This window comes from Lissotriton vulgaris, chromosome 9 (genome assembly GCF_964263255.1).
Source record: "Lissotriton vulgaris chromosome 9, aLisVul1.2, whole genome shotgun sequence".
Taxonomy (NCBI): Eukaryota; Metazoa; Chordata; class Amphibia; order Caudata; family Salamandridae; genus Lissotriton; species Lissotriton vulgaris.
The window spans coordinates 968217151-968240143 of NC_141697.1; the positions used below are offsets into that span (position 1 = coordinate 968217151).

General features: G+C 42.7%; 1 protein-coding gene across 1 annotated transcript in view; it reads left to right on the top strand.

Annotated features, from left to right (window-relative positions):
* DOCK3 (dedicator of cytokinesis 3) overlaps positions 1 to 22993 on the top strand; it is a 1414611-nt gene that overhangs the window by 1121036 nt on the left and 270582 nt on the right. The gene's annotated exons all lie outside the window — the stretch shown is intronic.

The following is a 22993-nucleotide window of genomic DNA, read 5'->3' on the forward strand; positions in this document are numbered from 1 at the left end:
CTAGGGGGTCAAGAGGGGTATACCTTGCCCCCTTTCATTAAATTCCCCCTTCGTTTTTCACCTCTTCTTCTCTCTCGATCCTACTGAGAGATAAGATGGCGGCCGCTCCAGACTGTTTAGAATGTTGACAGACACCGGAGAGCCAATCAGCTTTCTGCGCGCAAAGTTCCGTTTCGCGAAAAGTAAGCGGACCGGATCGCTGCCCGGAGCGCTGTTACAGATATATATCTTGTTTTGAACGTTAATTTCTCAAAAACTACTGGAGCACATATATTGAGACCTAGCAAAGGCACATCGGGCTAACAGTCCCTACAATTTTGCCAAGTTTCGTGAAAATCCATTCAGCCGTTCGGGCTAAAAGTGAGTCCAACCGCCCTATGGAAATTAACATGGGAAAAACGAGTTTTGGGACCCCCCTTTTTTCTCGGCCCCCCCTTGACGACCCCCCCCCAAATTTCCAGGAGCTGCTCAGAAACAAAATGTGCCATTTTCCTGAAAATTTCAGCCGATTCTGTCCACAAACGCCAAAGTTATTTGACATAGAATTTTCAAAAATGCCATAGGGAAAAAATCCTAACTATATATACCTACTGGCGACCGCCAGTAGGTAATATATATATATATATATATATATATATATATATATATATATATATATATATATATATATATATATATATATATATATATATATATATATATAGAGGGGTATAGAAATGTATACACACTCACCTTTCAAAATTTTGTCCCTCAATAATGTGGTCGCAATATTGTGACCCGCATATATTTTGCATTTGGTTTTCGCAGCCTACACCTCCTGGAGGCTATGGAATGGAAAGAAAGTGTTTAACATTATTCGGAATCATGTTTTAAGACGGGTAATGCTGTTCTTAACTGAGAAAAGGGGATTAATGGTTCTTTTCTACAAAGCAAAATCAGTGTAACTTGAGAGGAAGATGTGTTTTACTATTGATTAGGAAAAGTGATTTGTACTTCATAGATCTCCAACTGTGTATTAAGCTCACCTTTTGGAAACTATTTGCTATCTCTCATTTCCAAAAGCATATTGGCTGTAGGAGCTTGTTGGATGTGTCAGTCAGGAGTATATTCAGACAGAGGACTAAAGGTATCACTGTTTTTTCAATAGCAGCATTCATAGAAATCAAAGATATAATTCAGTTTTTACGCCAGAGACCCAGTTTCACTTTGATCTTTGGAGTCCAGCTTGTAGTCATTTTAGCGTAATCTTTGGGTTGTGAGCATTGTAAATTGGGCCCATCTTTTTATCTGACTGCATTTGTTTTTCCGCATCCCATTGAGGGAGCTCAGATATTTGTGTGAAATGTTTAGTTCTTTACAGTTTTTTTGCAAAGCTTCAATGTGTTTCTGTATGGTGGAAAAAGAGGTATTTTGATGCTGGGCAGTCCAGAGACACATTGCTGTATTGCAATCATGACAAGAACGCAAGGTTCAAGGTTGTTTCTGGAATGTTGGTAAAAATTAGAGGATTCCTTGTTTCAATACAAGACTGAAGGGCCTTGTGATTAATTCATTCACTCGTCTAGGAGTCCTAATCTAACAACACTCTGAGGGTTCAGGTTTTTGCATAAGCTGCAGGAGAGGGTCTGGAAGTATTTGGAAAGCTGAAGGGGAATGGGCCCTTGAAAAGGAGTTCAGTCTTGCACGGTTAACCCAGTGCTTGTTCTGATGCACTAAGTGCTGGAAATAGGCGCATTGCATCTTAGTGCTAGTCTCTAGACCCAGACTAGACACATGATAAGTGATTATGGATAGAGTGATGCAGGCCTGTAATGCCAAGTAGTATCTAATGAGAGGTGTAAACAGATGAGATCCCTGTGGCTCCTCCTACATAGGATTTTGAAGGTTTTGAACTGAAAGCTATGTTAGTCCTCTTAAAACCCTGCAAATGGTCTTATTACAGATGTCATTTGAAAATGTTCAGATTCACACGAGCCCCAGGGATGGAATCGATAAACAAGATGTAGGGAAGTTAAGGGTACCCCCAAGACGCAAGCAAGTATTTCCCTCCATCATTCTAGAAGTTGAGTGCCTCTTTTAGCCAAATACTACTTAATAGCCTAGTCACTTGCAGGTTGAGGCTTCTGGCCTAGATAATCTGTGTGAATAATCTTACTTTTTGCCAGATGTATTATCTCGCCCATGGAAGAGCATTATAAGCACACAGGAAAACTGCTTCCCTGTAGTGACGTTATGTTCTCGGTCCTCCCTGCTTGTTATTGTACTAGATTGGAATTGATTTAATAGACTGACAGGATCAGGAGATTTTTCTGAAAGGAGAAAAGCTTCAAGACTTGGAATCATGTGTAGGTTGACTATACCTGTTTTGCAATTCCTCATTTGGTACTGAATTAGGGAATTCAATCCTGCAAATTGCGACCGCCACCTCCCTGCACCCTGTGAAGGGTGTTAAAATTGTTGGCTGATGCGCCACCAATCAGATTATCCGGGACATAGTGGAGAAGCGTGGCTCAATGGTTAGAGCGGCAGACCCTGATGCAGAGGTCTGGCTCGGGACCAGGGTTCAATTCCCGCCTTGGCGGCTCTTGGACTCAATCTCCCCGGACCTGATAATTCTCGCCTCGGTGCCTAGTCTGATCATGGGTCCCACTCTGTGACTCTGGGCAATAGATTGCTTAATCTCCACAACGGCCCCAGCAGCGCTTGGATGCCTGGCTTCACCTTGGGGGTGCTCAGGAGTGGACATCTCACAAGAAAGCCAGGAAGGGTTCCACAGCGGTATGAAAACAGCGCTACAAGACCTCTGGCAAGAAGGCCCTATATAAATACAACAAAAGAGTGTTCCTGTTCTGGTTAAGGTGGAAAAAAGCACAGAGCACAAGAAAACAACAAAGCCCTATAGGTTTGTTAGGAAAGCCCTCACTCACCGACCTGGTCGGTGACTTGCTTCATCATCGGGCCCCACCGGGTGTGACCGAATGCCACCCCGGTGTGCTGCGACGCCAGAATTACTGCGGAGCTGGTTTTGTGATGGGAGGGCTATGTGAAAAATTACGTGAATAGTGTCAAGTGGTGAAATTAAAATTTGCCTTGTATGTATCAAAAATTTAATTTTAATCAAAGACCATCAAGGGCAAGGTTAAAAAATGTGTTGGTGAGTAGGGCCAACTAATTGGATGGTCTTACTCCCACTAGCATTAAGTGAAAATGTGAATGGTCAACATGGACATGTTTCAGCCGGTGTGGTATCATTAACCTGGCATTCGTCAGGACCTATGGTGTAAAACCTCGGCGGTATGGGCACTCTAAGGCCCACCCAACCAGAGGACTTGAAAGTTAAAAGTCTGTGAAGTGCAAAAAAACGGGGGGGCGGGCTTCACCACCCGAAGGTAGGACGCACACACCTCCAGCCTCTAAATTTTAGAGACCAAAAATAAAAGGCACTTCACCAGGGATGAAAATCCACCCCATAGACCGCGGGAGGGAGGGGACGGCGCATTTGGCACATCGCCCACGGCGTCCGTCTCCTGCAGGTAAGCCTAATCGCCCTCAGGACCGGGTCTCGACGACCCGGTCCTGAGGGCGATTAGGCTTACCTGCAGGAGACGGACGCCGTGGGCGATGTGCCAAATGCGCCGTCCCCTCCCTCCCGCGGTCTATGGGGTGGATTTTCATCCCTGGTGAAGTGCCTTTTATTTTTGGTCTCTAAAATTTAGAGGCTGGAGGTGTGTGCGTCCTACCTTCGGGTGGTGAAGCCCGCCCCCCCGTTTTTTTGCACTTCACAGACTTTTAACTTTCAAGTCCTCTGGTTGGGTGGGCCTTAGAGTGCCCATACCGCCGAGGTTTTACACCATAGGTCCTGACGAATGCCAGGTTAATGATACCACACCGGCTGAAACATGTCCATGTTGACCATTCACATTTTCACTTAATGCTAGTGGGAGTAAGACCATCCAATTAGTTGGCCCTACTCACCAACACATTTTTTAACCTTGCCCTTGATGGTCTTTGATTAAAATTAAATTTTTGATACATACAAGGCAAATTTTAATTTCACCACTTGACACTATTCACGTAATTTTTCACATAGCCCTCCCATCACAAAACCAGCTCCGCAGTAATTCTGGCGTCGCAGCACACCGGGGTGGCATTCGGTCACACCCGGTGGGGCCCGATGATGAAGCAAGTCACCGACCAGGTCGGTGAGTGAGGGCTTTCCTAACAAACCTATAGGGCTTTGTTGTTTTCTTGTGCTCTGTGCTTTTTTCCACCTTAACCAGAACAGGAACACTCTTTTGTTGTTGATACATATTATATTTTGGGGACTAAGAGTGTTCGTGACTCTCCCTTTCTCTCTTGTTGTTTGTAAGTACCTATATAAATACAAACACATTTACATTTACATAGGACTCAATCACATGGGTTCCAGTTGGCCATTCAGAGCTGAAACTTCAATAATGTAATCAGTATTGCAGAGAATATGAATAATCACCCTGTGATCAACCATATTTGCCCCTGCATTCAAGCTAATCTAATTGATAAGTTTGTCGAAAATAGGACTGCCAACCCTCCCCACAGCTATCCAAGCCAAGTTACTTCTGCAAAGTAGACCACTGTCTAAATGTTTTTCAAAGTGACATACCCTGATAAATCATTCACACTCTGTGCCTCTGAGAATACATTGACGAAGACGAATGTCAGGATTTTATAAAGAAAAGTAGACTTGGGGGCGTGGCCTAGCAGCGAACCCTGATGGCCACCTAGTTCCGCAGCTCCGTGATCCTTGCTCCTACTGCGTCTATCCGCCACCCTAATCCACCGTCCCCGAGGGATGAGGGCACACCCATCTAAAGATGGGTTTACTGGGGTTGAGAGCCTGAGGCCTGTGTGGCGTCCTGAAGCCAGGGCCCACAGTACGTATCAGCGCCCCAGCCGATGCGAGGTGGACCGGTCTGAGCCCTGCGGGCGCCCGGGGCTTAAACGGGGGGCCCTCGGGGGCGCACGCCGGCTGCTGCGGAGACCACAGGGATTCGATACCTGCAGCTGAGCCTGAGAAGTGAAGCCCAGCACAGCCCGGAGTCTGACAGCAGCAGAGTGCTCAGCGACTGGCCGGGACGCCATTGCTCCATCGTGTCAGCCCATCGGACTGCGCTGAGACCCGGGAGGAGCGGTAGGGCACCAGCGTGATCCGGGACTAGCGAGGCTCTTATCGGGCCGAAGGCGCTACCCTGCAGGATGTAGTGAACCCCTCCCACGCACATCAGCAGCCGCACTATAAGCCGAAGGCTCCCCTGACAATCGGAAACCGGGGCTCCTTGTTCAGCGGTCAGGGGAAGTGGTTGTGACGGCCTGCCCTCTGCGCTGAGCTTGGGGATACCCAGAGCCATAGGTGTGTGGGCCTTGGCCTCTGCTTGGACCGGTTAACTGTTGAACACCACTTCTTGTGCTGAAGATTGGGCGCGGTTAAGTCAATCAGGCGCATTCGCCCGCCGTCCATTACCCCCCTCTTTCCTTGAATTGCTGACATGCTTTGCCTGTTTGAGAGAGAGGCGGCACTATTCCCTCATATTTTCCTCACGTCAGCCAGACATAGGCATTGTCGACCACCTGCAAAGTACGGAATCTCTGCAACGGAGAGAAATAAGCCCTCAGGCACCAGAGGGCCTAAAGTAGTGCAGCCAAACCAACTTGACAGCTACTCTGTGCCCAAAGATGTGATACAGAGCCACCAGTGCAGAGGTGCATACCTGGGGGATGAGGAGGAGCAGGAACTTTCACTAAAAGAAGTTATGGACGCTAATACAAGTGCTAAAACCTCCCCCGAGCACAAGAAGGACACTATTGCTATCAATGTCAATCTGATCAGTGCGGATCTTATCAAACTAAATGAGAAAGTCAAGCACGCGTAAATTGTTACAACCAGTCTGGTGGGAGATGTCACGTAGCTTCAGGGGGAAGTCGTAGACCTACAGAACTTTCGCAAATTCACCAAAATGAAGCTAGACGATTATGAAGTATGCCTTCGGCGCAATAACTTATGTATTTTGGAAGTCCCGGAGGGGGCAGAGGGGCAGTGTCCTGACCTCTTTGTTAAAGACTTTATCTTAAAACACCTCCAACCCAAGGGGCTGAGAATATTCTTTGTCATAGAGCGGGCCCACAGAGTACTGGGGGGGCGTCCTGAGCCTGGGGCCCCTTCGCAACCGATGCTAGCAAGAGTGTTAAACTTCTGGGACAGAGATGTTATTCTTAAAAACGCTAGGGCGGGGCCCCACTCCGATATGAGAATGCTGATATCTCCTTCATCCCAGACTTCACGCAGAGGGTGCAAAAACTGAGTTGAACCATCCTAGCAGTGAAGAGAGAGCTTTGGGAAAGAGGCCTGAAGTATTCTATGCTGTTTCCTGCACGTCTCCGGGTTGAAGCAGAAGGGAGAACCTGGTTCTTCAAACATCCTGAGGAGGAGTCAGACTGGATCGAGAGCAGGAAGGCCTGGAGCTCACAGGATCAATGCTCCAGGAACGGTGAAGATTTGCAGGGCACTGGAGCAACACATTGGGACGGCGAGGAGATGCCAAGCCTGGCTTTGGTGGCCCAGGAAGGGACTGTGTAAGGTATTGGGTGGGCATGCTGTAAATGACCTGAGAGGAACATTTCTGTGACTGATGGGAGCCAGGACTTTGCTTTGTGTTTTTTCCCTTGGGGTTCCATTGTTTGCTTCGGGATAGGGAGGTTGGAGAATGGTGAGCTGCACCTCACCCTCTCTTTTTTCTCCTTTTAGTTTTTCACTGGGCGACAGGCACTCTGCAAGTTTAGAATGGGCAGTTTTGAGCCAAGAGTGCAGGGCAGCAGGGCGGGTGGTTGTTGGGAGGGGGAATCTTTGTTTGTTTTTTGTTGTAATTGTTACATCGGCACACTATATGGGTTCTCCCACAGAAGGGGTGCTGAATGTGTACACATGGAAGATTTCGGGACTTACGATCTGAATGGAAAGTGCAATGGGGGACAAAAACTTTAGAATTTTGAGTTGGAATGTTAACGGGTTGGGGAACAAAATCAAACGTAGTGCGGTTCTCCAATACATTAAGAGGCAGGCACCAGATATCGTTCTGCTCCAGGAGACAACCCTGGTCAGAAATCTATGAAAGGCAATGCACAGAGGGGGGATACAAGATAGTTGCACATGCAGGGTTTACCTCTGGTTCCAGAGGTGTGGGTATCATGGTGAAAAACATGCTTCCACTTGCCATAAGCTCCTCATGGGTGGATAATCAAGGCAGATGGGATGTGGGAGGGCCATCTCATCACCTTTATGTCTATATACATTCCCCCAGGCCTGCAGGGCACTACGTTTGCTGACTTAGGTGCGGTCCTGCTCACAATTCCGGATGGTCTTTTAATCCTAGGGGGGGCCGACTTAAACGCAGTGGTCTCTGGCACATTAGATAGATATCCCCCTTGGGAGGTGGGGCCATCTGCCCGTTGGCTGCCGTATTTCCTTTAAGCAATGGGACTAGTCGACGGATGGAGAGTCTATCATCCGGACCAGATACAACACACCTTTCATTCTGGGGCGCACCACAGCCTCTCCCGTTTAGACTATTGGCTCATACAAGCTGCACAAGTCGCGTACATACACAAAATCAAACACTTGGCTAGAGGCATCTCAGATCACTCACCCGTTTGGGTTCACATGATCCTTAGTCCGAGCAAAGTGGGGAGGTTAGCCCCTAATAACCCTTGGCACCTCCGCAACGCTAAAATCTGCAAAGACCTTCTCAAAGCTATGGACGAATAATTCTCCGACAATGTGGGATCAGTATACTCTTCCCAGATCCTGTGGGAAGCATTCAAGACTGTAATTTGGCCCTGTCATTGATATCTGGCTCCAAGAAAGAGAAACTGAAAGAAGTTCACAAACTCGAATCTGACATTTATAGACTGGAGAGTGACCTAGAATCCGGGGTGACGCCAGAGAAACTTCATCTACTGAGCCTTAAAAAACATGATTACAAGGCTCTAGTCTCAGATAGGGCCAATACCCTGAGTAGGGAACAACAGGGTAGGATCCACGACCTGGAGATAAAGCAGGGAAGCTCATAGCATGGCTGGACCGGAGCGAGTGGGCAAGCAGGCTGATCCCAGAGCTTAAGGTGGAAGGAGGCATTTTGATCACAGAGCCGCAGGTCATTGTGGACAGGTTTGCTGGTCATTTCCAGACTGTCTATATGACAGTTACTTCCCACACAGAGGTGGATTCTCAGGAATTACTGCCTGATATTAAGCTCCTCTGCCTCTTCCTTGAAGACTGAGACTACCTGGACAGCACTTTGACAACAGATGAGATAGCGCAAGCAATCCGATCTTTACATTCAGGGAAAGCTCTGGGCCCTAATGGCCTCCCCATTGAACTATACAAACTGAGACTGGATAAACTCCCTCTTATTTGAAATCTATGTTTGAAGAATCCAGGGAAGTGGGAGTGTTGCCCAGGGAGCAAAGGATAACTACTATTGTCACTATTCATAAAGAAGGAAAACCCAAAACAGTCTGTTCCTCGTACAGGCCAATCTCTCACCTCAACGCTGAGCCTAAAACATTGGCCAAACTCTTAGCTAATCGCTTGGTAAAAGTGATCAGTAGTTTAGTGCCTCCAGATCAATCTGGCTTTATGCCTCACAGAAACATGGCCCTGAATCTACGGAGAGTCCACGGTGTGCTAGATAGAGCCCACACCCTTCGAGAGCCAGCTGTGATTGTGTCTTTAGACGCGACCATGGCCTTCTATACCATTGAGTGGCCCTACCTGTGGGCAGTTTTGGAAAAGATGGGATTTGGCCTGGAATACATGCAATATGTGCATCTTTTATATACTGAACGACTGGCTCAAGTGGTGGTAAATAACAAATTATCAGCTACTTTTCTGCTTAGTCGGGGAACTCGTCAAGGTTGCCCGCTGTCCCCTCGCTTTTTCTCCCTGGCCCTGGAATCCCTTGCAGCCTAGATCCGTTGGGATCCGATGATAAGGGGATTGCGATGGTCCCCCGGCTGGGAGGACCGCATCTCACTTTATGCGGACTACATATTACTTTATTTGGTCTCCCCTAAGAAATCCCTTGTAGTGGTATTGGACATTCTTGCAGTTTTTGGTAGATTCTCTGGGTTTTCCGTCAATTGGGGGAAATCCCTGTTATTTGTTCTGAGGGGAGACCCACCCATCCCTCCGAGAAACTGCCGAATACAAATCAACACGTGGGGTTTAAATAGTTGTGGCTTTTTGTCTCACTGGACCCCTCAGTCCGTTATGCCCAAAATCTCCTTCTCCCTCTCTGCAAACTCAAAAGTGATATTGTCAGTTGGAAGACGCTTCCCCTCTCCCTCTTGGGCAGAAGCACCCTTTTTAAAATTATGTTCCCATCAAGGTTCCTATCAGTCCTGCAGAACACCTTAGACTCCATTCCGGCACACTATTTCAAGGAGATTGAAGGCCTGCAGAGATACCTACTATGGGACGGCAAACCTCGAATTGCCCTGAGAAAATTAACGCTAAATTGGTATGACGGAGGCATTAACCTCCTGGATATCAAGAAATACTATTGGGCATCCCATCTTGCAGCCGTTAATCATGGCACATATGGTTGTGCTGATGATCTCGGCTACGCCATGGATAGATGGCTTCTTCCGGGTGGCAACTACAATAGAGCATTGTATTCCCGACCTAAACGATTTAGTTTAACAGGCCCTACTAAACACTCCGTTCTAATTTGGCAGGACGCCACTCATTCTCTTGGATGGAGAAATAGATTGACATTGGCCACCCCTCTTTGGGACTCTGAGAAACTAGGTGACTTGTGGAAAACGAAAGGGTTCGACAGGTGGAACCTTATTGGGATTTCGCATATTAAAGATGTTTGGGGAGGTTGAGGGATTAAGTCCTTCAGTACGCTTCAGAATGAACACGAGCTGGCAGGCACAGAACAATTTTGCTACATACAGGTCCTACACTCCTTCCAGTCTTCTTTACCTAAAGGGACTGTTCCTCCGGAGGCTTTTCCCCTGGAGGACAGGATTTTAGACAGTCACCTTCCCGAGAAAACTATCTCCTTAATTTACAATTAAGGAGATAGTTGGCGAGGGAGAGGTGTGGCGCCGTGGCCAGGGTTACTGACTCCGGAATCTGGGTATCACGGTTTAATCCCCGGTCATGTGACTCTGGGCAATAGCTTGCTTAATCCTTCTGACGGCCCCAGCGCCTAGAGACCCTAACGGGTGATGGTTCGCGCTTTACAAAATGTGGATTATTATTATTATTATTATTATTACAAGAAGTTAATTAACCACATGGCGGTCCCCCGCCAGACACTACGGGATAGGTGGGTGCACAATGGGATAGAGCTAGATGACGAGGACTAGCAGTTAGCAGTGTCTTCCCCCATGGTGGTGGCTATCCTGGCACGTCTGCGGTTGGTGCAGCTTAAGATCCTTCATAGGATTTACATTACGGGGCCCCAATTAGTGCGCATGGGTGGTAGGACACTGGAGAATGAAGACGGCGCTGTGGCCTCATGGGAACGTTCATACACACTATCTGGGAATGTACACATATTAGCTCTTTCTGGCTCCAGATACATGACACAATCAATAAGGTGCTATGGGCATGTCTCTGTCCGGAGGCAAGACAATGCCTCCTAAACATCTGGGAGCCCACGGATTTGAACACTCATCAGACACAATGGGCCACCCTAGGGTTCATGCTGGCAAAGAGAAACATCACCCAACTATGGGGGGCAACGCACCCACCCACACTAGAAGCCTGGGAAAGAAATCTCGATTGGTGCAGATTTAGAGAGAAGACAGTATACTTGGCAAGGGGGTGCCCTAAAAAGTGGTCGCGTATATGGGGCATGTGGAATACTTATAGAGGAGAGATCTGTGCACCACCTCGAGGTGCCGAACAAGATTACCCAACCTCCCCGTAATGTTGCTCTTTTATGTAATGATTGTATATTTCTCCCTCTGTATATATTGCAATGTATAATTGGTCTGGTCCTCTGTATTGTACTATCTAAACCGATGTCTGTTTAATAAAAAGATTTTTTTTAAAATAGACTTTGCACCTGTAATTCCTATCACACTCTCATAATATTGCTTCACAATAGTGTAATATTACACGAGGAATATATCTCATTCCTTGTTCCGCCATGTAAGTTTGTGAAGGCATACAAATTCATCGGTGACGTTTTTCAAAATTGTCTGTCACTCTTCTCCACCATGGACATGATTGGAAATTTACCCCTGAGAAGGGTGGAGTTAATACCTTTCCTGAGGAGGAATGGCAGAGATACATCTCCAGAGTTTAAGTGAGTTTAGATGAAGTGATTTCACCACAGAAATACTACTTTCTCCATGGAGAAAGAAAAAGAAGAACAAAATTGTTCCATTCAATTGATATTTCAACAAGTGGAATTAATAACGTGTCACATAATACAATATAAATTATTTGTTTCATGTACATGGGTGATACCCTCTGGTAAATCATTCTAGTAAACAGAATTTAATTCATAAAGGATTGATGAAAGTATTCAACTCAGTTTGGTTAATTAAGAAGAAAACGTTTGCTGTGCACATTCATGCATATTTATTTTATTGATTCATTTTTGTAAAACTATGATGTATAGCTATATGTAGAGCTTTTCATTATTGATCCTTTTGCTTCTTGTTTTGTCTTTGTAGCGCTCGCTACAAGCCCATTTTTTGCATTACATTCCAGAAGTGCTTCCTTAATTAAGTGTAATTACTGAATTGAAAATGTCTTGTAATCAGAAGTAAACAGCGAGCTCTCATTAGGGTGTTGTGGTTCAGGCTAGATGGGCCTTACTGCATGAATAGCCTGGTGTGCAGCTCTTGCCACCTTTGCTGCACATTTGATTTTGCACCTATTGTGTTTGTTTTTTCTGTTCCTGGAGATTATTTATGGGCTCCTGTAATGTTTGCCTGTTACAAAATCTAGCGTGCCCCCTTGTCTTCTTTACTACTGTCTTGACATACCCTATCTATAAATGTATTTTTAAAGAGAAGCTCAGATTCCATTAAATCCAGGTGTTCTAGAAATTGCCGAAGAACCTCAAAACTTGTCAGGAAAGGATATTATTCCTTTGGTTTCCAGGATTCTGGCCAATATAAGCAAGAATTCCTGCAGTGGGATTCTGGAAAGCAGACGTATATATTTTTAGGTTCATGATTTTTTTTTTAATTTAAAAGAACATGTTTATATGGTGTTCAATTCCATGGTGACTTCAAGCCATTGTTTAATTAGGTTGCTCAAGCAAACACTTAAAGGCATCTTGAGATTAGGAAGATATTGTATGTGCGTGCGCCTTTCACATACTTTTTAGAACCCCTGTAGTAGACATAGTTAACAAATGCAGGGATATCTAGTTCTTTCATCGACCTCTTCCCACAGGCTAATGTAATAATCCTAGGGCTCCATGGGAAAGAGTTAACCCAACCCGGACATAACCCACACAGAGACTTGCCATGACCAGTCGAAATGGTACTTTCCAAATATGGGAACACTAAGGTATTGCTGTATATTCCACAAGGTATGCTATATCTTCGATTGCCTTTAAGCTAATTAAAATAAATAAATACATACATAATTTGGTGAAATAAGGATCTGGTCTCAACTGATAAATCATAGCTCTAATAAATGTTACACATCTATATGGGGCAGGCAAAGCATGTAATCTATCAGCTCAGTAGTTGTGTTGCAAGTCAGTGCTAAACAAATCTGCATTCTCCTTTTTACAATACAACTTTTGTTTTAGACTCTTGGTAGCTTACTATATCATACCATTTCAATGAATAGATTCAAGTTTCTCCTGTGTTAATATAAATCGGTAGCCAGTAAATAAAAACAATCATTTTGAACGGTGTAATTTAGTTAAGTAGCCCAATAAGTAAAGGGAAATATTTATTTTTTTCAGATCGCTTACTCAGATAATTAATTTGGAAAGAATTCCCACTTGTTTTCTGGAATTTTCACTCCTATATATTGTACACTTTTGTTTATATATTACGTCTATTTCTTATTGGTGTGGTAAATATTCCAAACAATGACTTTAGTTTTAGAGTTGTTCATATTTGGCCAGAAAAATAGCCAAATATTTGTGAGGTATTTATAATTGTCAAATATGAATCACGATCATTGGAAATAGTCAGGAGATCATCTGCATATAATTAAAATTTCACCATAGAGGCCCCTTATGGAAACCTGGAATTGAGTTATTAGAATGCAAAATTAATGCTAAAAGCTATATGAAGAACGCTAAATGTATAGGAGAGAGAAAGCAGCCTCGGCTCTCCCATCTCATGGTAAAGGGATTACTGGACTATTCATAATTAGGGATGCCTTGGGATTATGACATTTTTTTTATCATATTGATCAAAGTAATTTTGAACCCCCATGGATAGTTCCAATGAACTAGATCAAAGGCCTTATCTGCTTCCACCAAGGTGACCATGAATGGATGGAAGAAGCTGATAGATACATGAGTGCATTATAAGAAAGAGGTGAATTTATAGTTTAATGAATGGGTTGGGTCAGGTGGCTGAGAAGACTCATGTTGCCGATGCAGTGACCTTTGATTGATCTCATCCTCACTGGCTCAAGTCTCAGCATATCCACTCAGCCATTCACCACCCTGACTTCGATAAAATCAATACTGTTATGTTTCGTTACAATAAACATCTGTTACTCAGCACCAAGAAACACTTCAGGCTGAATGTGTGATTTATAAATGCATATGTTCCTTTATGAACAATTAAAAACTATCCTGGGTGATTCATGTGGATAGTTTTCCATTACATTTTTGGAGTCTGGCTTAAACAATCTTGCCTATCTATCATTAGTAAAACACAAAAGTGGGCTGTATGAGGAGCATAAGTGTGGATTTATGCCTGATTTGAAAATGAATATTACACTAGCTTCCAGCCAAGAATATAGGATGTTCGATTGTTAAAGATATTGTGCACTGGCTTTAGAGATGGTTCTAGTATTCAAGTTCCAAAATTCGCCTGGAAGTCCGCCCCGGGCCAGAACTTTGCCTCTATTCATTACATCTGTTGTAAGTGTAATTCCACAATAGAGATTCCCTGTATAATTGCTTCTTGGTCAGAATAGGAAAAAATTGAATTTAGAGGTTTGTTGCAAATTGACTCTAAAAATCTAAGTTCGGATTAAAGGGATTCTGTAAATAATCAATTTCTGTATTAATTCCTGATCTTCCTATTAAGTCCTGCCATCTACTGTAATCTGTTTGATGTTGCTATTTGTCTCTTTGGCAATCATTTGTTACACCAGCACACTGAACAATTCTTCTTCACATTCTGTTAAATTTCCCAAATCTTCAATCAGAATACATTAATTAAAAAGTAGTTGTTTAACTACCTTTTTGCAAAGTGAGCAGAAGTTCAGTGAGTAGAAACTCTGATCTCTTTGTGATATTGCTTGTCTTTCCTTTTCCAGTTTATTTTGTTCATGCATAGATGCATAGATGGTTGTCATCCCTCTGATAAAAGCCTTATGAGTCCCATTGTAACAAACCTTTTGTGAAGTCAGGTTAATTTTTTTAAAGTCAGTAGTATGCATTTGACTATGTTGAAGAAAATCAGCATTTTGTAATAGGGAACGATCCAAGGTCCAGTAGGTATTTTGACATTTCCTTAATAGTAGTCTGATAAAAGCTCAAGATAGCATGGCATGGCTGATATGTGTCTTTGATATACTTCCAACTGAAGTTTATCTTGAAAACATGTCTTAGAGATGGGGAACAAATATATAAGTGAAGGGGATTTTTGGAGCAGTGACATATAAGTAAATCCTGGATAATCTCTGGATTTCTTATGCCATAAACCATACACATCAAAATCTCAGATGAGATATTTTTCTGCCTCTAATGTTATTGGTTTTGGAAATCTCAAAGTTTTACTCAAATGGTATTTAGATGTCACTACTACATGACAATTTTTGAAGAAGGGGTGGCTGATTAATTCAAGACCCAGTTTTATTACAGGGATTGGGTAATTCGTATTAGGTCCATTTACACCTATTGCCGAAAATGGTAGTGCACCCGATCTTAAGACAACGGTTACCTGTCTCCCAGTAAGAACTGCATTTGTTCTCACAATGTCTCAAAATCACAGTATCTCAGGTCATGAATTCTTTGCTAGAAGTTCCAGCTGCAAACTCCCAAAGCGTATTTAACAAATAAACTTCCTAATCATAATATGATTCTTTTGCATAAGAACAACATCCGTTTTTGAATATTGAATTATATGGAACATGGCACTTCTCTTGTGGACATTATTGTAGTATACCATTAACATTCCAGGTGTTGACTTGCAATTTTATCCCATGATTCGCCTCCCACCTCTCTAGCCGTAAACTGCTCATCAACAATCTTGAGTATCATACTTGTGTAAATTAAATAATATCAGTGTTCCTATTTTTGGTAGCCCTTGCCACCCTAACTAAACCTCCTATGTATTTTTCAACCCATACCCACCCTAATGGAGGCTGAATCATTCTGTGACTAGGCACCTCTAGCTCTCCATGGAATGCCCATTGGAGCATCTTCAACTGTTATTGGAGCAAAACAATTTTAATTCAAAGACTACACCACAAACTATCATCTATGAACAGAAAGGACCCCTCTAAATCTTGTAAAATCCTTTTTACTTTTCTGACCTGTAAGGTAGTTGATAAGATACTACAATCTACCTGAAATCGGTTCCCTGGAAAAAAATATCACATTGATTCACCCAAAATTGTAAATTCATGGTGATGGAGGTTCACCTCCAATTCCTTTCCAAACTGAAAGTTATGGTGAGGGTTATATTGAAGTTTATTTTTCCTTGCGGTCAAGCACAGAAACAGTTGTTTGAATTGACTAATTTCTAATCACTGTTGGTATAGGCTAAAGCAGAATTTGGGGTGCTGAAAATTATTTTTACATAGTTCTCATTTTGAAAGCATTAAGGTTTGTGTAAATCAGATGATTTTCAAAGCCACAAACAACATTGTTTTCTAAATCAAGGGCAAATGAAGCACTCATTAATCCGGAGGTCAACCATTTCTTTAAAAGATTTTTTTTTTGCTAGAGCTAATTTATCATCCACAGTCATCTTTAAATAACCTGGATGAAGAAACGGGGAACCCCATGGTAATCTTTCTCTGTTCCTATATCTCAACATCGCAGGAGAGCACCCAATGCCATTTTTTGAAAATTTTGAAGCAGCCAAAAAAAAATCAACAGCTTTTTGATTCGCAACTGTTTTTTAAATATTCTAAAGGCCAGATTTACATAGCTTTGTGTTTGCGATTACCTAATAGTGCCGAAATGTTTGCGATTCGCTATTAGGTAATCGCAAACAGCAATGTACAAATGTGTGTTTCACACATTTAGAGATTCTCAGTGGGTCGCAAATAGACCTTCCTTATTAATATTCATGAGGTAGGTCTCAGTTTGCGAACCATTGGAATTCGCAAAAATCACAGGGGTGGTGGCCTGCTGGGCTCAGCAGACCACCATGACTGTGATTGCTTTTAAATAAAGCAATGCTTTTTAAAAATGTGTTTTTAAAAAAAAAAGAAAAGTTTTCTTTTCATTTCTTAAGAGTAGGCAGTTGTCCGTGGGGCCACTGCCTGCTCTTAAACTGTTTTTACATACATTCACATTTGTGAATGAGTTACCACTACTTGAAGTAGGTGGTGAAATGCAAATGTTTTGCGACAGAATTCGGTTGCAAAACACTCACCCATACCACTACGAGTCGCTATTAGAAAGGGACGCCCCTTCCTAATACCGGATTACAAACCTACCACCCCTTCTACCACAAAATAGGATTTTGTACAAAGAAGAATGCTTTTTTCCCCAGTCAGAAACGATTAGATTCTGCTAATCAGGCCATTTACGATCTAACAAAAGCATCGTACAACTGGCCCTATGTCATCATTATGAGCTACAATATTTTTTATAGTGCAGTTTCAGTTTTCATATCATGATATCACGTCTGCCTTCTAATTCACTATTATTTGAATGGAATAAGCAAATATGTTTTAATTGGTAAACTTTACATATATACTATCATTGAACATGAGCTCCTTCTTCAAGACCATATTTTCGTACTTGTCACACTGCATAACCTAGAAAAAAAATTACTACGTTTAGCTAACAGGTTTCTCTTATGAGTATATGCAAAACAGTAACTTGGGCTTCTTTGCGTAGCTACTCCAGGCCGAACGAACTGTTATGTTATGTTATGTTCAATTCAATTCAAATGATCTTTATTCGGAATTTCGATACATCCATAAAAGTACATACAGAATGAAACACATTAAAAACACATAAAAACCTATATAAAAGTTAAAAACAAAATTTCCAATTGGGTTTTGAGCAGCATAAATATCGTAAAGTGCATAATACATGTGAGGAGAAACATTGGTCCATTAGTATAATTTTTACCATGAATTTCAATTTATCTACTCCTAAAATAATCATACAGATCCAAACACACATATAGTTGTTTCTTTGTGCAAATTGTATTAGAATGGTAAAGTGCAGTGTGCGTTCACCTGAAAATAATCATACAGATCCAAACACGCATATAAATGTTTCTTAATGCAAATTGTATCAAAGTGATAAAGTGCAATGTGCGTTCAAGTACAATACCATTATCCATTATGCTTGTTCCATACTTGCCCTAGATCTTACACAGACTTTTATAAAACAGCTTACAGTGTAAATGATCTCGTCTGTTGACAACATTTGTAGGAACCTCAATGCCGGATTAAAATCCCTTAAGTTGTGTTTGCGGAGAATCGGCATTAAATATTGACGTGTATATAATTTGTAATGGCCACAAAAAAAGAAATAATGCAGCAAACTTTGTTTCCCACCTACAGAGCAGGGACAATCCAGCTCTTCTAAGCTTTTGTTATAGCCAAGGGGGAAGCTTAGCAAGTTGACAATGCTTCCGTCCCGGAACTTAAACAAAAGGCTCCGGTTCCATCTTCCTTTTGGGATTGTCAAATATCTGCAAGGCCTATTTAAGTTGACGTTGCCTGATTCTGTAAGTGGCAAATATTTAATAACAACGGGTTTTACAAATTCGGATCTCATTCGTTCCTCCTTGTATAAATCAAGTAATGCCCGTTTTACGCTATTCTTGTGAGTGGGGGCAATGGTATTAGGGGAACTGAACAAGGAGCCATTTCCCACACTCAACAGGCTATTCTTAACAGCATTTAACCATGGTATATGGTGAGATCTTTCGTATAATAAACAATCAGATATTATGCTGTGTGTTAAGGATGCTGCTGGGTTTGACCATATTTTTATCCAAAAAAGCGCGGGCCTTGATCTGATAAAATCAACAATATATGGCAACCTCAGTTCGCTGTGACAGATAAATGTGGGAGCACAGGGAACTCCCCCCAGCACTTTCTACAGAATCTATTTTCTTCCACTTGGAGAGACGTAATATTGCAGTATCCCCACACTTCTGCTCCATATGTCCCTGTAGGATGACATTGGGTACGATAAATATTGAGCAGGGGGGTAATAACGTCGGCCAATTTGGGTTGTCGGAGGGATAAAATTGAATTTATTGATTTGCCAATTTTATTCCTCGCATAGGCAGCGTGTGGCTGCCATGAGCCTGTATTAGAGAATAGTAACCCTAAATAAGGGAAAGTGCTAGTGCATTTTAATATATTGTCACCTGATTTAATTGAAGTAATATTATATTTTTTTGGTCCACAGTTCATGATAAAAGATTTTTTTAAATTGGTGTTTAGGCCCAGATCGGACATAAAATCAACAAACCCAGTAATTAAAGTGCGTAAGGCATTCGGGGTGCGCCCCATTAATACTGCGTCATCCGCATACATTAGGGTAGTAATGGGGGAACCGTTTATAATTGGTACATCCTTAGTAGTCTTGCTCAAGGTGCAGCTCAACCCATTAATATATAGAATAAAAAGCAGTGGGGCGAGTACGCAGCCCTGTCTGACTCCTCTGCTAATTAAAATATCATCAGATAATTCGCCATCATTATTAATACGTACTCTCGCCTTTAAATCTCTATGTAAATACGAAAGAAAATATACCAGTGATTCATCCAAACCATAATCAAGCAAAAGTGACCACAACCTAGAACGATTAACAAAATCAAAAGCGGAACTCAAATCCATAAAACCTAAATAAAGCGGGGACTTTTTAACAATTGTATATTTGGCCATGATCAAATTCAAATTAAGACATTGTTCGACAGTGCCCACATGGCTTCTAAATCCCAATTGACTGTAGTGTAAAACATTATTATCCTCAGCCCAATTCCTTATCCGTTTAAAAATTACTCTTCCAAGGACCTTTAGTGTATTATCGATCAGTGAGATTGGGCGGTAACAAGCAGGGTCCGCCCTGTCACCTATTTTAAAAATCGGTACGATGACACTGTTCGACCAAGATTCAGGAATGGAGCTGTCAGTCAAGTTGTTAAATAGGTTACATAATAAAGGGGCCCAGAAATTAATTTTGGATTTAATCTGATCAATAGAAAGGCCATCCCGGCCGGGAGCTTTATTACTAGCGCTCTCGAATATAGCTTCCTCGACCTCAGATAATAAGAAGTTCAGTCGTTCTGCTGTACTAGGTAGGGAGACAGTATCTAGAGAAGTGGCTGATATAGCATAGATTTTAGAAAAATGCTCTGCCCACACCTCGCCAGTTATATTACAATTGATTGGTTGGATGTTAGAGCCAAAAGATCTGAGGGACTTGACTTCTCTCCAGAAACCTGTCGTGTCTTTTAATGAGGCAGTACGTGTGAGAGTTTCCCAATGATTAATCACTAGGGCCTCAGATCTAGTGCGTAGCACGGATTTGTATTTTGATCTTAATTCTCTCACAAGCTGGGCGTCCCTAGGATTAGTTTTTAAGGCCGCCCTCAGGTCCCTATTAGCCTTGGAGCAGGAGGAGTCAAACCAGCGTGGGCCATGATCTATATTGGGCCTAGCTGGTTTAGAAGACTCTCTTTTAATAGCCCCACAGAGATTACCGAAGGCAACAACCACATCGTCGCCTGGGCTAGTGTACGACAGACAAGTCTCTACCGTCTTAGGGTGTTTTTTAATTACTCTAGCTAAAATATCTTTATTGTCCACCCTTTTCCATATTAATCTTAGTCTATCAGTAGATAATGACAGATTTTGTGCCCCAGTCTCTACTCTCACAGCAGCCTTCGGGTTCTGTGGATTGTCAATATATATTCTAAGCGGATAGTGGTCACTATATGCGGAACAGATGACTTCTGCTTTAAAAATTATGTCACTCAATATCGGACAAATAAAAATATAATATATCGTGGAGGAGCAGCCCTGGCCTATATATGTAGGTGTTAGTATATTGTTTAGACTAGAACCAGCAATTTCCATTGCGTTTACTAGGTCACAGGAGGCTAGATGGTTTTTCAACTCTTCACCGTTTCTACATAAACGGCTATCACGATACATGTGAGCATTAAAATCCCCTCCAATGCAAATGCCATCAAAGGGCCCATACTTCTGCCCCTCCATAATTTCATCAATAAAGTTAAACAATAAGATAAAATTGTCATTAGGACGAGTAACAAAATCATTATTATAAAAGTTAATTATACATAGTTTCATCCTTTTAGTGTACTTCATAGCCATAAAACATTTTCCCGGTGTAGGGATCAATTTTGTTTGTACCCCGGATTTTATTTTAGTCCAGATGGATAGACCCCCACTGGGACGACCCATAGGTGAGGGGGAAGCCTGTAAATTATAGCAACAAAAACCCTCCATTGTGGGTGTAGTAGTGCGCCAAGTCTCTTGTAACATCAAAATGTCACAGTTGTTATTAACCCAGTCTGACCATTCTTTAATTTTCAATTTAGAGTTAAGACCCGCTATGTTCCAGCTCACGAGAGATATATCAGCGTCCTGGAGCATTAGTCTTTGGTTCAAGGGTTTTTCTCTAACTACAGTCCGTTGCATGGGTTGTGAGGCTTCCAAAGTTTCAATGATGGGTGCCAGTGATGATTCAACTGAATTAGACATTGTGGGTCAGTCTAGCATATCCAAATCTGACAAAGTGGCAAATCTATTAAACATGTTGAGTGGGAATGGAGCTGGTTGAAATTGCATAGGGGGTGGCTGAAAGTGCATAGGTGGTGGTTGAAACTGCATTAGGGGTGGCCGCGATTACATTAACGGTTGTCTGTAAAAATAGCTCAAAGGTAACATGGTTGCAACAGTAGAGATAGCAGAGCAGTTACCATTTCTACTGAGTAGGTGTCTTACAGTTCCGGGGTTCTTAATATTGAGAACTATGCAGTCACCTTCTTTGTCTTTGAGTAAGGGCCCAACCCAAGACACCCTGCGGGCCGATAGGATCTCTCTTGAGATGTCATATCCGACACCTTTGTGTTTAGTTAGCCAGTCTATGCATTTGTTTCGCAGTTGCACCCATGATTCCCCCTGTTCCTCCCTCAACGGTGGTACTCCTGCAAGGACCAGGACAAAAGGACAAGCGTCCGGTGGCAGATGTAATGCAGGCCCTTGATGTTTAAAAGGCCTGATTGTCCCTGCCTCCCCAGTACCTTTATTGCTAGCAGCAGTTGATTCCTATTGCTGTAGTAGGTTGGGTCGGACCGTTGTGGTTGGTAGTGTTTTTATTAGTAACAACAGGAGGGGCGGTTTTTCTAGGTGCAGGTGTTGGAACAGATTTTGGGGGTAAATTAGATTTTGCCGAGTTCTTCCCTTCATTGGCGGGTCGAGGTTGAGTTGTAGGTGGTACAGTAGACTGTAGTGATGTTCCAGGGTTACTTATGCTCCCACCCGGTAAGGAGGAAGTTTCCTGTTTCTTTAATGACAGTGTGTTGCTTACAGATTCAAGTTCTTTTAAGAGACGGTCAGCTCTGATTTGATCCAAGATAACAGACCCCTTTCTTTTTGCTTCTTCGTTTTTAACCAGGTTATCTAGTCTATCAAGTCTTTTAAAAACATTATTAAACTGGTTGATCATTTGTTTCTCTAGTCGATTAAAAATAGTGTCAACTATGGTTTCTATCAAATTCCCATTCTGTTTCGTGAGATAATAATTGTCTCCCATTAATGTTGTTTGGGTCCATATCGTGTTGGAAGTCCCATTTGAATTGGTAGTAGTTACAGTAAGGATATCATCTGCATCCACTAAGTCTTTATCCACAGCAACAGTTTGTGCCCCAGTAGGTTTTTGTTTATTCCACAGACTCTGAGGCGTGGTCTGATTCTTGCTAATTAGTGGTTGCTTCCTTTTATTGGCACTTGGCTTAGCGATGCCTCTTTTGCGTTTTTCCCCTCCCTGTTTATTACCAGTTTCCATAGATCCCGGGGTAGTAGCTTCATCCTGGGAGGCAATTGTAATAATGGGAACAGTTTCAGGCAACAGGGGCAGGGGAGGTGTTAGTACCAATGCCGGTTTTGTAATGACAACAACTGGAGATAGTGGAATACCAGGACTATTTGACAGTGATATAGGCTGTGTAACATTATTGGTACAACTCATAGACATTCTTCTTTCAGTGTCAGCTATTTCATTTGAAACCAAGGTCAATGCGTTTTCAAGTAGGGGCTCAAATGTAGCGGGAGGAAAAGGGAAATCATCCTGTGTAACACCAATGTTAGCAGACTCCATACTAGGAGAGGTAAGTAGGAAAGGGAGGTAGACTCACCACGGGCGAGTTGAAAATGTTAGAGGGGTGGCCCGACCGACCACTGCAGACCACTGACGGCCACAGACGGCCCGCCCTCTGCCCGGGCTCCGCCCGCGCGCGTCCGCGATGCGGAAGAGGCTGTCTGATTTTATGCGCCTCCGTTCGCGCCAACCAGGAAGTGGGCGGTGATCTCCCAGGGCAGGCTGGGAGC